Genomic DNA, 14200 nt, shown 5'->3' on the forward strand with positions numbered 1-14200 from the left:
AGGAGAATGTGGTGGTGGTAGTGGTAGTGGTGTGTATGTAGTGTCAGTGACATCCTTCCCAGGCTGCTACATGAGGGGACCTGTGACCACCGGAGAAAACTCCTGCTGAGACTAGGGCTGGAGGAGGCAGTCTACAGAAGTGGGAATTCAGGGTGCATTGTTAGCAAGCTAGGTGAGAGTGTTCACACTGTATTGGCTCTCACAGGTGTCCTTGTATCTAGGCTAGGGGGCAGGGGATGGTAATTGTGTCCATCAACTCTTTTGTTCTTGCTGAAGTTTCCCATAGGTCCCTGCCCCTGCAGCATACACGCTGAGATTAGTGAGCAAATCTCCCTACTATATATGCCAGGTGTTCTTCAAACTGCTGCTTCTATGCTGTATCTCCATGGGCCTGTTTTTTTTTTTTGGTGTTTGTTTTTTTTTGTTTTTGTTTTTGTTTTTGTTTTTTTTTTGCTGTCTCTTTAAGGACAGGGATTCAGCTCTTCCAGGAGTAAGTTCTAGGTGGTAAGCCCCACTGGCTTTAAGAATGCATAATGTCAGGCCCTATGGTTTTCAAAGCCAAATGTTATGGGGATTCATCTTCTCAGTGTGGGTCCCTTGTGCCTGGGTGCCTGGTGTGTGGTCTGCTCCTCTCTAGTCTCCACATCTGTAGGGCCCTTCCTGTCACAGTCTCATGGGTCAGTTTAGTTCCTTATCATGTCTTCTCCCTTTCTACCATTTTCAATGTGGCCTCTTCTCTACATTTAGCTGTGGAGAGTCTGTTATGCCAGTCTCTGAGTCATTTTCTGGGTTATTTATACTGTTGTGGGTGTTATCTATGTGTATCTGTGGGATGAGGTGAGCTAGGATCCTCCTACTCTCCCATCTTCCCCAGAAGTCTTGTGATCACTTTCCTACCATTTTTAAGTTGTCCTTTTCTTGATTCAGCATCTGCTTGGTTGTTATAAACCTTTGACTCTTTTCAAGAGTTCTAGCAAAGTTGGTTCTAACAGTTGGTATTTGTTCTTCAGTGTTTCTGTGGAGGAACAGGAGTTTAGAACTGTCCACTTTGCCATTTTTCTGATATTACCAATGCTAGTGGATGCCTCATTTCATAACTTCTTTGTGTATGTCTCAGTTCCCTTCTCTATACAAGAAAATGACACAGGTCGTTTGTAGTAAGGCTTTCTGTCTGAGAAAAGTGATCAATAAAATAAGAAAAGTCTATTTCAGAAGCCCAAGACCTTGCCATGTTGGGTTTTGTGTCCACATTGGTCATAATGGTGAACAACCTCTCCCAGAGGGAGCTATAGGCATATCTGCCTTTTTTGGTTCCTCTGCAGAGAAGTCATGAAGACATCTATGTTTTATTCAAGGAACTTCATTGTTTAAGCTTTTAATTTAATTCTGAGATCCATCCCAAATTAATTTTTGTGTTTGGTGTGATGTGGGTAACAAGGACTAATTCCCCTGTTTATTTATTCAGTTGTTCTAGCACCATTTGTTGAAAAGACTATCCTTTCCCCATTACATAGCTCTGACATCTTAGTCAAAAATCAATTAACTGTCAATGTATGGGCCTATATCTGGACCCCATATTCTGTAACATTTATCTATTTACCTATCCTCATGCCAACATTATGCTGTCTTTACAAGCAAGTTCTGGAATCAGCTTTATAGCAAATTTGAATCCAGGTAGAATGGCCTATTAAACTTTGCTCAAAATTGTTTGGACTATTTCTTAGCCCCTTGTTTTACCATGTAAAATTTAAAATCAACTTATCAAAGTTAAAATGCCTGTGCTTTTTGGTGATTGCTTTGAATATAAATCTATTTGGGAAGAGTCGACATTGTAATAATCTTGTGTGTTCCAGTTCATGAACATTGTATGTCTCTTCATATATCTCTTCATTCATTATATGTCTCTAATTTTTTTCACAGTGTTTTGTAGTTTTTAGTGCAGACGTCTTCTATGTCCTTTGTTAAATTTATTATGTATTAAGTATTTAGGTCTTTTGATACTATTGTAAATAGAATTTAATTTTATTTGCATCTTCCAATTGTTTGTTGCTAGTATATAGAAATACGTGTTTTTCTGTATATTTCCCTGTGTCCTATGACTTTGTTAAATAATTCTAGTAGAAATTTAATATTTATTAGGTTATTCTGTGTAAACAATTACGTTTTCTGAAAAATATGTTTTTAGTTTTACTTTTTCCTTTCTAATCTTTATGCTTTTGTCCTCTTGCATTATTGCACCCATTAGAACCATGAATGCAGTGTGGAATAGAATGGGGGTGAATATCCTTGCTTTGTTACCAATCTTGATGTGGGTGGCTTTCAATATTTTACCACTGGCTATGATGCTAGCTGGAGGATTTTGTATAGATTCTTTTGTTAGATTGAAGAAGTTCCTATTTTTAGTTTTTTGAGAATTTCTAATCCTAAATGAGTATGAGATTTTGAATTTTCTTCAATTATTAAGGTCATAATGCTTTTATCTTTTTTTCTATTAACATGGTGAATTATATTGATTTTTGAATGATGAACTAACCTTTCATCTTTGAAATAAATCCACTGGTCCTGATGTATTTTCCTGGTTTTTGTGTTCCATTTGTGTAGTGCTGGATGTGATTTGGTAACATTTTAGTAATGACTTTTGTGTCTATATTCATGAAGTATATGGACCTATAACCTTCTTTTCTGTCTTATTTTCTTTAATTTTTTATAACTTTATTTTTCTTTGTTAGGTTTTGGTATCATGATTTTACTGGCCTCTTAAAATATAATGGGAAGTGTTTCCTCTTTTCTTTCTTTCTTTCTTTCTTTCTTTCTTTCTTTCTTTCTTTCTTTCTTTCTTTCTTTTTAAAGTTTATCTATTTAGTTTTGACAGAGACAGGAGCAGGGCAGAGAGAGAGGGAGACAGAATCGAAAGCAGGCTCCTTGCTGTCAGCATGGAGACTGATGTGGGGCTTAAACCCATGAACTGCAAGATCATGACCTGGGCCGAAATCAAAAGTCAGACACTCAACAGAGCCACCCAGGCACCCCCCCCCCTTTATTTTCTGAGTTTGCATAAAATTGGTATCAGTATCCTTAAATGTTTGGTGAATTTATGTGATTGAATTTATTTATTTGGTTGGTTGAGGAATTCACCACTGAAACTATCTGGTCCTGAAGGTTTCTTTTGTGGAAAACTTTTTGAATAAAAATTCAATTTACTTAACAGGTACAGAGCTATTCAGATATTATATTCTATTGTTATATCTGTTTTGTTAAGGACTGTGTTTCAAGGACTTTGTCCATTCCATCTAAGCTCTCAAATTTATTGTTATGTTTTCCAAATATTCCCTTATTCTTTTAATCCCTTTAGGGTCGATAGTGACATTTCTTCTTTCATTGTAGTGATACCCCTTTTCTCATTTTGACATTTGTGTTTTTTTCTTAAAAATTTTAAATGTTTATTTACTTTTGAGAGGCAGAGAGACAGAGCACGAATTGGGGAGGGGCAAAGACAGAGGGAGACACAGAATACAAAGCAGGCTCCAGGCTCTGAGTTGTCAGCACCAAGCCCAATGCAGGGCTCAAACCCACAAACCGTGAGATCATGACCTGAGCCAAAGTCAGATGCTTAACCAATGAGCCACCCACATGCCCCAAGAGTTGGACACTCAATGAACTGAGCCACCCAGGCACCTCTTGTGTTTTCTTTTTTAAACTAGTTTTGCTAGAAATTAGTTTTATTAATCTTTTTAAAGAACTAAACTTTGGCTTTGTTATCTCTACTGTTTGTAAGTTTTGTTTCATTGATTTGTTCTTACCTTAAAGTATCTGCCTTACTACTACTTACTCTGGGTTTATTTTTTCTTTTTGTATCTTTCCTATGTGGGAACTTAATTGGTTTTAAACCTCTTTTCTAATAGGAGTATATAAAATTATATATTTCTCTCTAACCCCTGCTTTAGTTGCATCCCATAAATTTCAAAGTTCTATTTTTTTCAATCTAAATAAACTTTATTTTTTTAACCTTTATTAAAAGGTTATTTTTCTAACTTTTCTTTTCTCTTTCTTTCTTTCTTTCTTTCTTTCTTTTTTTTTTTGTTTTTGCTACAATTTCCAATGTAATTATTTCTGTGGCTGGAGAATATATTTCATAAGATATCAATTCTTTGAAATTTTTTGAGACTTTTTTTATGGCACAGGATATGGCCTATCTCAGCAAATATTCTATGTACACTTGAAAATAATATATATATCCTGTAGCAGTTAGGTGTAGTGTTCTAATTATCATTAGGTCACGGCTGTGAGTAGTGTTCAAATCATCTAAAACTGTACTGAGTTCTTGTTTAATTGTTCTATCAACTACTGAGAAGAATGTGCTACCTTTACCATGTAACATCACAAGATTTCTCCCCTTTTTCCCACCCTAAATCAAGCCTTTCTCTGGCTGATGGGTTGGAAGACTGCCATTCATGCTGACTGAGCTGGGTGGGAGTTGCTGTTCTTATCAGAATCTTCAGCAGGTTTTAAATTTGCTGACCATCTCTGATGGATATCTAGTGCCCTAAAATGGGTGTTTTTGACAATTTTGTCTAGGTATAACTATCTATCTATCTATCTATCTATCATCATCTATCAGCAGAGATATTGTGGAGAATTGCTGACCTCTTCTATCATAATTAGAAGCTGACTTTATGGTTATGTTTTAATATGTCTTTAACTTTTATTAAAAATAGTGAGAACATTTCTGCATCTCCTCTAAAATCTGTTGGAGGTTCTTAAGTTGTTGAATGTTGTTTGTGTAGATAAACTCCCTTCAGGATGTAGTATAGAAGGCCCCTGCTCCCTTGGTGACTTACTTGGTTCGGTCTATGGCCAAAGCACCCTGACTGCCTGATCTGGTCTGATCTCAGAAGCTAAGCAGGGCCGGGCCTGCCTAGTTGGTTCCTTCCTAACATTCACCAGTTGAATCACAAAAAGTTAAACCTTTGTTTGCTGGAAATGAATATTACAAATTAAAATTTTGTTTTTGCAAACTGATTTATTTCATACCATAAAATACCAAGACATCACATCATAAAGTATTTGCTTTTACAAACATTAAGTATGTAGAATTTCATTCAGTATATACTTAGAGATTACCATGTGCCAGAGATGGCCAGGTACCAGGAATAAAACAAATGTATTCAGGAGGCACTGCTCCTGCCCTCCCTGCCCTCAGAGCTAACCGGCCAGTTGTTAAGAGAGATGATTATGCAGGCAATTACAATCAAGTGTGATATCTGCTACTGCAGAGGAAGTACAAGTGTTATGGTTGTGCCCAGTGCCTGAGTTTCCTCCCACAATTGTTTCCCCTGTTTTTGGAATTGTTGAGGAGTTAGAAATAAAATATCATTAAAACTAAAGACCTGCCTCCCATGGTAAATTTCTGAATGGTAAATACTTGGGGAGGGATGGTTTCCTTGGGAAAGATTTCTATTCTAAACCTTGAATGTACATTAGATCACTTGGGAAGTTAAACAAACAAACAAACAAACAAACACTTTCCTGGCTCCACTTCTAAAGATTCTATCTTAATTGGTCTGGAGAGGTCTAAGAACCAATGGTTTTAAAGTACTCAATGACTTTAGCATGCAGCCATGGTTGAGAACTATTATAGCCTGTTTCCAGTTTCCTCAACATTTGACACCTATAACAAAAGAAGCCTCCTTCAATGGTTTTTAGTTAAGTTTTCTGGGAAATTCTTCTTCACAATACTTATGGCTTCCCTCTACTGCTCTGATGTCTGGTAGAGAGTGAGCCCTTATTGTCAATATTCCAGGACTCTAAAGAACATGGGGGCACTCATTCCTCTCACTCTTCCCCAAGTGAGAAGGAGAAATTCATCTAATTGGCTAGTGGCTAGTGCTGAGCCACTTTCTGCATAGCAGATGTAATTACTTTGGTATACCCATTTCTCTTTTACTTCTATCCTATAGTAATAACAAAAATAGCTAAATGGTACTTATTGAGTGCTTACCATATGCCAGCTGCTATCCTAAGCCTTTTACATGAATGAATTCATCACATCCTCATACCAACCCCATGATGTACATTCTATGGTTATGCAATTTTAGCTATGAGGAAGCCAAAGCTTAATGAGATCAAGTAACTTGTCTGAGGACACACTGTCATTGGACTGGGATTTCAATCCAGAACACTGGGCTCTTAATCTCTATGCTACTTTACTGCTAAGAGGCTAGCCTAGCCTTTGTTCCACAACAAAGCCATTTGCTTTCAGATACTCTTGCCACTCAGCATTCTCCATTCTATTGGTGACTGGGTCTGTAAGCCTCTGCAGCTTGTTGCATAAAAGTACTTACAAGTTGTCTTAGTAGGTGCAACTCTCCTCAGAAGTGGGCACCACGGTCCACAATTGAGAAGAGAGATGGGTGTTCCCTTGAACCAACATATACTTTAATTTGTCTGAGAGCTCTGTACTTAAGGATTTGGAATCTCCAACAATTTTGTGCTTAACAGTTTCTCATCCCAAGGAGATCCTTTATTCACACTACACACTTCTTCCTTGGATTTTACCTTGCCTATTCTTAAAAATGTTGAAAAGAGGCAATGCCTTTGGTAAGTGGCACAAGGATTCACTATCTGATTATGCATCCATGAGAAAAGTTTTTTACCTTAGAATTCAGTTTATGGTGATGTATATTGCTATTGATTGTACTAATCTGGCCCCAAACCACTACATGGCTCCAGTTGTTATGATCACACAGCTTTAAACATCACTCAAGGTGTTTTATTCTCAAGAGCAAAAGTTATTAAAATTCAGGTGGTTTAACTAAAGCCATTATAAGTAGAACATCGCTACTAACAGAAAAAAGTTTTCCCCTCCTGGTAAACTTCAGCTAGCTAATGAGAATTCTGTAATACCTTGTATTTTCCTTTTTGTCTAAATACAAATCTTAGTTTTAGAAGACTGCATAAAGATTGTTTTAGAAAATATTCTAAGTTGGGGCGCCTGGGTGGCTCAGTCAGTTGAGCGTCTGACTCTTGATTTTGGATCAGGTCGTGATCCCAGGGTCATGGGATGAAGCCCTGCATCAGGCTCTGTGCTGAGTGTGAAGTCTGCTTAAGATTCTCTCTCTCTACCTGCCTGGCTCATGCTCACAGTAAGATAAAATTAAAAAAAAATTTTATTATATCTTCCTTATTAGAAGCCATTTTAAACCCTTTTACAAAGTACGTATTTATTTTAACTTTAGTTCATTGCTATATAGTAGGCATTGGGAAACTATAGCTCATGGGCCAAATCTGGCTGCTGCCAGTTTTTATAAAGTTTATTGGAACACAGGCATGTTCCCTCATTTATGTGTTATCCAATGCTGCTTTCATCTAATAATGGCAGAGTTGAGTAATTACAACAGGGACTGGCCCACAAAACCTAAAATAGTTACTATATGGCTCTTTACAGAATAAGTTTGCTATTGTCTATTGTATAGCAACCCTCCTCTTCTATTCCATCATGCCTAATTTGCTTCTTCTCATTTTGTCTTGTGTTCCTGATTTTTTTTTTAAATTTTACAGGTGAATAACTTTTTTTCTTTTTTTCTTTTTTTTAATGTTTATTTATTTTTGAGACAGAGAGAGACAGAGCATGAATGGGGGAGGGTCAGAGAGAGAGGGAGACACAGAATCGGAAGCAGGCTCCAGGCTCTGAGCTGTCAGCACAGAGCCCGACGTGGGGCTTGAACTCACGGACCGTGAGATCATGACCTGAGCCGAAGTCGGACGCCTAACCGACCAAGCCACCCAGGCGCCCCAACAGGTGAATAACTTTTACCTCATTCAGGTTAGCATTTTTAAGGAACAAAACTCAACTGCCTCCTCACTTGTGCAGTACTTTTCTGTTTGTCAGTGATCCTCAGGGAAAAAAAAAACATTACCCTGATCCTGGTTTTCCCCATACAAGTAAACCTTAGCCAGTTTGTATGATCAAGTATTTTTTCAGCTCAGAAAATATTTTATTACAACTTTATTTTTATTTTGTTTTCTGTCTTCTTCAAGAATTCCTACTGCTTGTAGGATTGGTCATCCCAAGCTAACCTCTTTGTCATTTTCATCTCTTTACCCTATACTTCCCAAACCATACTGGATAACTTGACAAATTTGTCAGCAACATCACCTCTTTTATTCTCTGCTGTGTTTTGTTCTTTTAACTGCATCCAAATTGTGTTTCATTGAGTTTTAATCTTTTTGTATTTTTGTTTTCATTTTAGCCAGCTTTTTCTTCTCAGCTTGCATCTGTTGGTGTCTGCTCTTATTATTCCCTGCTTCAGCTTCCTAACAGTCATTTCTTTTTGCTTCCTTAAAATCACCAAGCAGATAGTTTCTGAAGCTCTTTTTGTTTCCTATAAGTAAGATATTTTCTAAGATAGGCTTTTATTCTGTTTTCAGAGTAACATGCATATGAGGCCCATGTAGATTTTTTGTTGATGCTTTTAATTTTTTCCTATTTATCAATCTTTAAATGAGGAGGGATCCTGATGTTTGTCAACACACAGGATGGGCAGATTGCTTTTCAACAGCACTCTCTCTATGGGTGTTGCATGAATATTCTTCTTAGCTCTAAAGCTCAATGGTAAGTTGATGTGCTATTGTATGGATATCCCACAGCTTATTCTTCTATGCCAAGGTCGATAGATGTTTGGGTTTCCAGTTTAGGGGCTATAATGAAAAGTCATGCCTGTTGGTGTACATACTCATATATTTCTATTGAGTATATATTTCTATTGAGTATATATCTAGGAGATGAAATGTCAGGTCTTGGGGTATGCATGCTTTCCAACCTAGTAGGTAGGGCAATGCACTATGAATAGCAAGCCAAAACTATGTAAGAAATATTCAGTAACATTTCTTTGATTTGGCAAGCCAGAATATCCTCCTAGTTAACAAATGTTGAAATGACACATGAGAAAATTTTCTCTTGAAGTAGAGCATCCGAGAAACACCAAAGAGAAGAAACCTCCTTCATTTGATTATTATTACTGAAAATCATTTAAAATTATTCAAAGTTTATGGAAAATAATTATCTTTTCTCATGAATTACACATTGATAAATCCGTAAGATATGCACATCTTGGGAGAAGTACAGACTATTGGAATTCTTTATGATGATTTGTACAGCTTGTTTTTTAAAAGATCATAATCTGTAAAAACAACCAAACACAAATGTTTATGATTATGTCATCTTTTAAGAAACAATCATTATCAGGGGCGCCTGGGTGGCGCAGTCGGTTAGGCGTCCGACTTCAGCCAGGTCACGATCTCGCGGTCCGTGAGTTCAAGCCCCGCGTCGGGCTCTGGGCTGATGGCTCGGAGCCTGGAGCCTGTTTCCGATTCTGTGTCTCCCTCTCTCTCTGCCCCTCCCCCGTTCATGCTCTGTCTCTCTCTGTCCCAAAAATAAATAAAAAATGTTGAAAAAAAAATTAAAAAAAAAAAAAAAAAAAGAAACAATCATTATCAGACCAATATATCCAAAAAATTACTGTGATGCAATTACACAGAGCCTTGGCTCAGAAGCTAGACATCCCCAAGCATATCCCAGCTCTGCCACATATGAGTTTCATGATCCAAATGTTTCTTAACTCACAGGGTCTCAGTTTTCAAATTACAGCTTAAAAACTTTACATTAATGGAGTTATAACTGAAAACTTAATATGTGTACACTGTAAAAAAAATTCACACTACAAAAGGATATTAATAGCAGGAAAGTATGTCTATTTCCCCCCAGTTCCCATGCCTACCAACAAATACTTACCAATTGCTTATTGATCTTTCCAGAAATATTTTGTGTATATTGAAGGCATCATGCATGTATATATATGTTTGTATATATGCAGACATATCTAGCTTTTAATTACAGAATATGATGCATATAGGAAAATAAAGAAAACCAATGTGCAGCTTAGTGAATGTCATGTTAAATACTCATCTGTGTAAATACCATACCGGTCAAAAAATCGTATATGTTCCCACTTACTCCTTCCCAATCACAACCCTCTCCCTAAAAGTTATCACTATTCTGAATTTTATTTGATTTTTATAGTATTCACTTCCTTGCTTTTCTTTATATCTTTGCATCCTAATTATGCATTCTTACATGCCATAGTTTAGTGCTAATTTTGAAATTTACATAAATGGACTCAGTGTAGATTTATTTTTTGGATTTGGCTTCTTTCAATTCTTATTCTATTTGTGAGATTCATCCATGTTGTATTTAGTCTGTTTCATTCATTTTAACTGGTGCATAGTAGGAATTGACAAATTTTTTCTGCAAAGGGCCTGATAATAAATATTTTAGGCTTTGTGGGCCAATAAAATCAAGGATATTATGTCAGTACTCAATGAAACAAAACAAATGTTCACAAATCTCTTACTGATAAAATTCAAAGGACAGTAATAATTGACTATAGTTTTTTAAAATAATTTATTTTGAGAGAGAGAGTGTGTGCATGTGCACAAACGGGATGGGCAGAGAGCTAGGGGAGAGAGAATCCCAAGCAAGTTTTACATGGTTAGCACAGAGCCCGATGTGGGGATTGATCTCACCAACTGTGAGATCATGATCTGAGCCAAAATCAAGTCAAATGCTAAACTGAGCCACCCAGGCGCCCCATGTAGGTTTCTTGCTTTCTTTTTTTTTTTTTTTTTTTTTAATACAGGTCTACTAATGAAAACAAATGGAAGTCTCATTTAGGGGATAACATTTTGCCTGAGATTCAGATCATCAAAACTGATTACATATCACCATTAGCAGATAAACATTTGCAATGAGGCCATCCCGCCCCCATCTCAGCTTTGAAAATGTCTGTCACACAGATAGATGCTGACGATACTGATATCAATCCATGAGCATATGCTTTTATTGTGCATATTTATTGCTTGGAAGGCATTTACAGAACTCAATTAGATTCTTCTCTTGATATTTCCCTCTAAGCATGTCATTACAATGAATTTTATTTTTTATTTTTTTTATTTTTATTTTTATTTTTTTTTAATGGTTAAAGGAGGTTTTATTTATTACATGAACATAACATCATTTAAAAAGGTGACATGGTAAATTTCCCAGACATACAAATTTTATTTTATTTTATTTTTTTATTTTTATTTTTATTTATTTATTTATTTTTTAATATATGAAATTTACTGTCAAATTGGTTTCCATACAACACCCAGTGCTCATCCCAAAAGGTGCCCTCCTCAATACCCATCACCCACCCTCCCCTCCCTCCCACCCCACATCAACCCTCAGTTTGTTCTCAGTTTTTAACAGTCTCTTATGCTTTGGCTCTCTCCCACTCTAACCTCTCTTTTTTTTTTTTTTCCTTCCCCTCCCCCATGGGTTTCTGTTAAGTTTCTCAGGATCCACATAAGAGTGAAACCATATGGTATCTGTCTTTCTCTGTATGGCTTATTTCACTTAGCATCACACTCTCCAGTTCCATCCACGTTGTTACAAAAGGCCATATTTCATTTTTTCTCATTGCCACGTAGTATTCCATTGTGTATATAAACCACAATTTCTTTATCCATTCATCACTTGATGGACATTTAGGCTCTTTCCATAATTTGGCTATTGTTGAGAGTGCTGCTATAAACATTGGGGTACAAGTGCCCCTATGCATCAGTACTCCTGTATCCCTTGGGTAAATTCCTAGCAGTGCTATTGCTGGGTCATAGGGCAGGTCTATTTTTAATTTTCTGAGGAACCTCCACACTGCTTTCCAGAGCGGCTGCACCAATTTGCATTCCCACCAACAGTGCAAGAGGGTTCCCGTTTCTCCACATCCTCTCCAGCATCTGTAGTCTCCTGATTTGTTCATTTTGGCCACTCTGACTGGCGTGAGGTGATATCTGAGTGTGGTTTTGATTTGTATTTCCCTGATAAGGAGCGATGTTGAACATCTTTTCATGTGCGTGTTGGCCATCCAGATGTCTTCTTTAGAGAAGTGTCTATTCATGTTTTCTGCCCATTTCTTCACTGGGTTATTTGTTTTTCGGGTGTGGAGTTTGATGAGCTCTTTATAGATTTTGGATACTAGCCCTTTGTCCAATATGTCATTTGCAAATATCTTTTCCCATTCCGTTGGTTGCCTTTAGTTTTGTTGGTTGTTTCCTTTGCTGTGCAGAAGCTTTTTATCTTCATAAGGTCCCAGTAATTCACTTTTGCTTTTAATTCCCTTGCCTTTGGGGATGTGCCGAGTAAGAGATTGCTACGGCTGAGGTCAGAGAGGTCTTTTCCTGCTTTCTCCTCTAAGGTTTTGATGGTTTCCTGTCTCACATTCAGGTCCTTTATCCATTTTGAGTTTATTTTTGTGAATGGTGTGAGAAAGTGGTCTAGTTTCAACCTTCTGCATGTTGCTGTCCAATTCTCCCAGCACCATTTGTTAAAGAGACTGTCTTTTTTCCATTGGATGTTCTTTCCTGCTTTGTCAAAGATTAGTTGGCCATACGTTTGTGGGTCTAGTTCTGGGGTTTCTATTCTATTCCATTGGTCTATGTGTCTGTTTTTATGCCAATACCATGCTGTCTTGATGATGACAGCTTTGTAGTAGAGGCTAAAGTCTGGGATTGTGATGACTCCTGCTTTGGTCTTCTTCTTCAAAATTACTTTGGCTATTCGGGGCCTTTTGTGGTTCCATATGAATTTTAGGATTGCTTGTTCTAGTTTCAAGAAGAATGCTGGTGCAATTTTGATTGGGATTGCATTGAATGTGTAGATAGCTTTGGGTAGTATTGACATTTTGACAATATTTATTCTTCCAATCCATGAGCAGTGAATGTCTTTCCATTTCTTTATAGCTTCTTCAATTACCTGCATAAGCTTTCTATAGTTTTCAGCATACAGATCTTTTACATCTTTGGTTAGATTTATTCCTAGGTATTTTATGCTTCTTGGTGCAATTGTGAATGGGATCAGTTTCTTTATTTGTCTTTCTGTTGCTTCATTGTTAGTGTATAAGAATGCAACTGATTTCTGTACATTGGTTTTGTATCCTGCAACTTTGCTGAATTCATGGATCAGTTCTAGCAGGCTTTTGGTGGAGTCTATCGGATTTTCCATGTATAATATCATGTCATCTGCAAAAAGCGAAAGCTTGACTTCATCTTTGCCAATTTTGATGCCTTTGATTTCCTTTTGTTGTCTGATTGCTGAAGCTAGAACTTCCAGCACTATGTTAAACAACAGCAGTGAGAGTGGGCATCCCTGTCGTGTTCCTGATCTCAGGGAAAAAGCTCTCAGTTTTTCCCCATTGAGGATGATGTTAGCTGTGGGCTTTTCATAAATGGCTTTTATGATCTTTATGTTCCTTCTATCCCAACTTTCTCAAGGGTTTTTTATAAGAAAGGGTGCTGGATTTTGTCAAAGGCCTTTTCTGCATCGATTGACAGGATCATATGGTTCTTCTCTTTTTTTTTGTTAATGTGATGTATCATGTTGATCGATTTGTGAACGTTGAACCAGCCCTGCATCCCAGGTATGAATCCCACTTGATCATGGTGAATGATTCTTTTTATATGCTGTTGAATTCGATTTGCTAGTATCTTATTGAGAATTTTTGCATCCATATTCATCAGGGATATTGGCCTGTAGTTCTCTTTTTTTACTGGGTCTCTGTCTGCTTTAGGAATCAAAGTAATACTGGCTTCATAGAATGAGTCTGGAAGTTTTCCTTCCCTTTCTGTTTCCTGGAATAGCTTGAGAAGGATAGGTATTATCTCTGCTTTAAACGTCTGGTAGAACTCCCCTGGGAAGCCATCTGGTCCTGGACTCTTATTTGTTGGGAGATTTTTGATAACCGATTCAATTTCTTCGCTGGTTATGGGTCTGTTCAAGCTTTCTATTTCCTCCTGATTGAGCTTTGGAAGGGTGTGGGTGTTTAGGAATTTGCCCATTTCTTCCAGGTTGTCCAATTTGTTGGCATATAATTTTTCATAGTATTCCCTGATAATTGTTTGTATCTCTGAGGGATTGGTTGTAATAATTCCATTTTCATTCATGATTTTATCTATTTGGGTCATCTCCCTTTTCTTTTTGAGAAGCGTGGCTAGAGGTTTGTCAATTTTGTTTATTTTTTCAAAAAACCAACTCTTGGTTTCATTGATCTGCTCTACCGTTTTTTTAGATTCTATATTGTTTATTCCTGCTCTGATCTTTATTATTTCT

The sequence above is a fragment of the Neofelis nebulosa genome, chromosome 5, assembly GCF_028018385.1.
Source record: "Neofelis nebulosa isolate mNeoNeb1 chromosome 5, mNeoNeb1.pri, whole genome shotgun sequence".
NCBI lineage: Eukaryota > Metazoa > Chordata > Mammalia > Carnivora > Felidae > Neofelis > Neofelis nebulosa.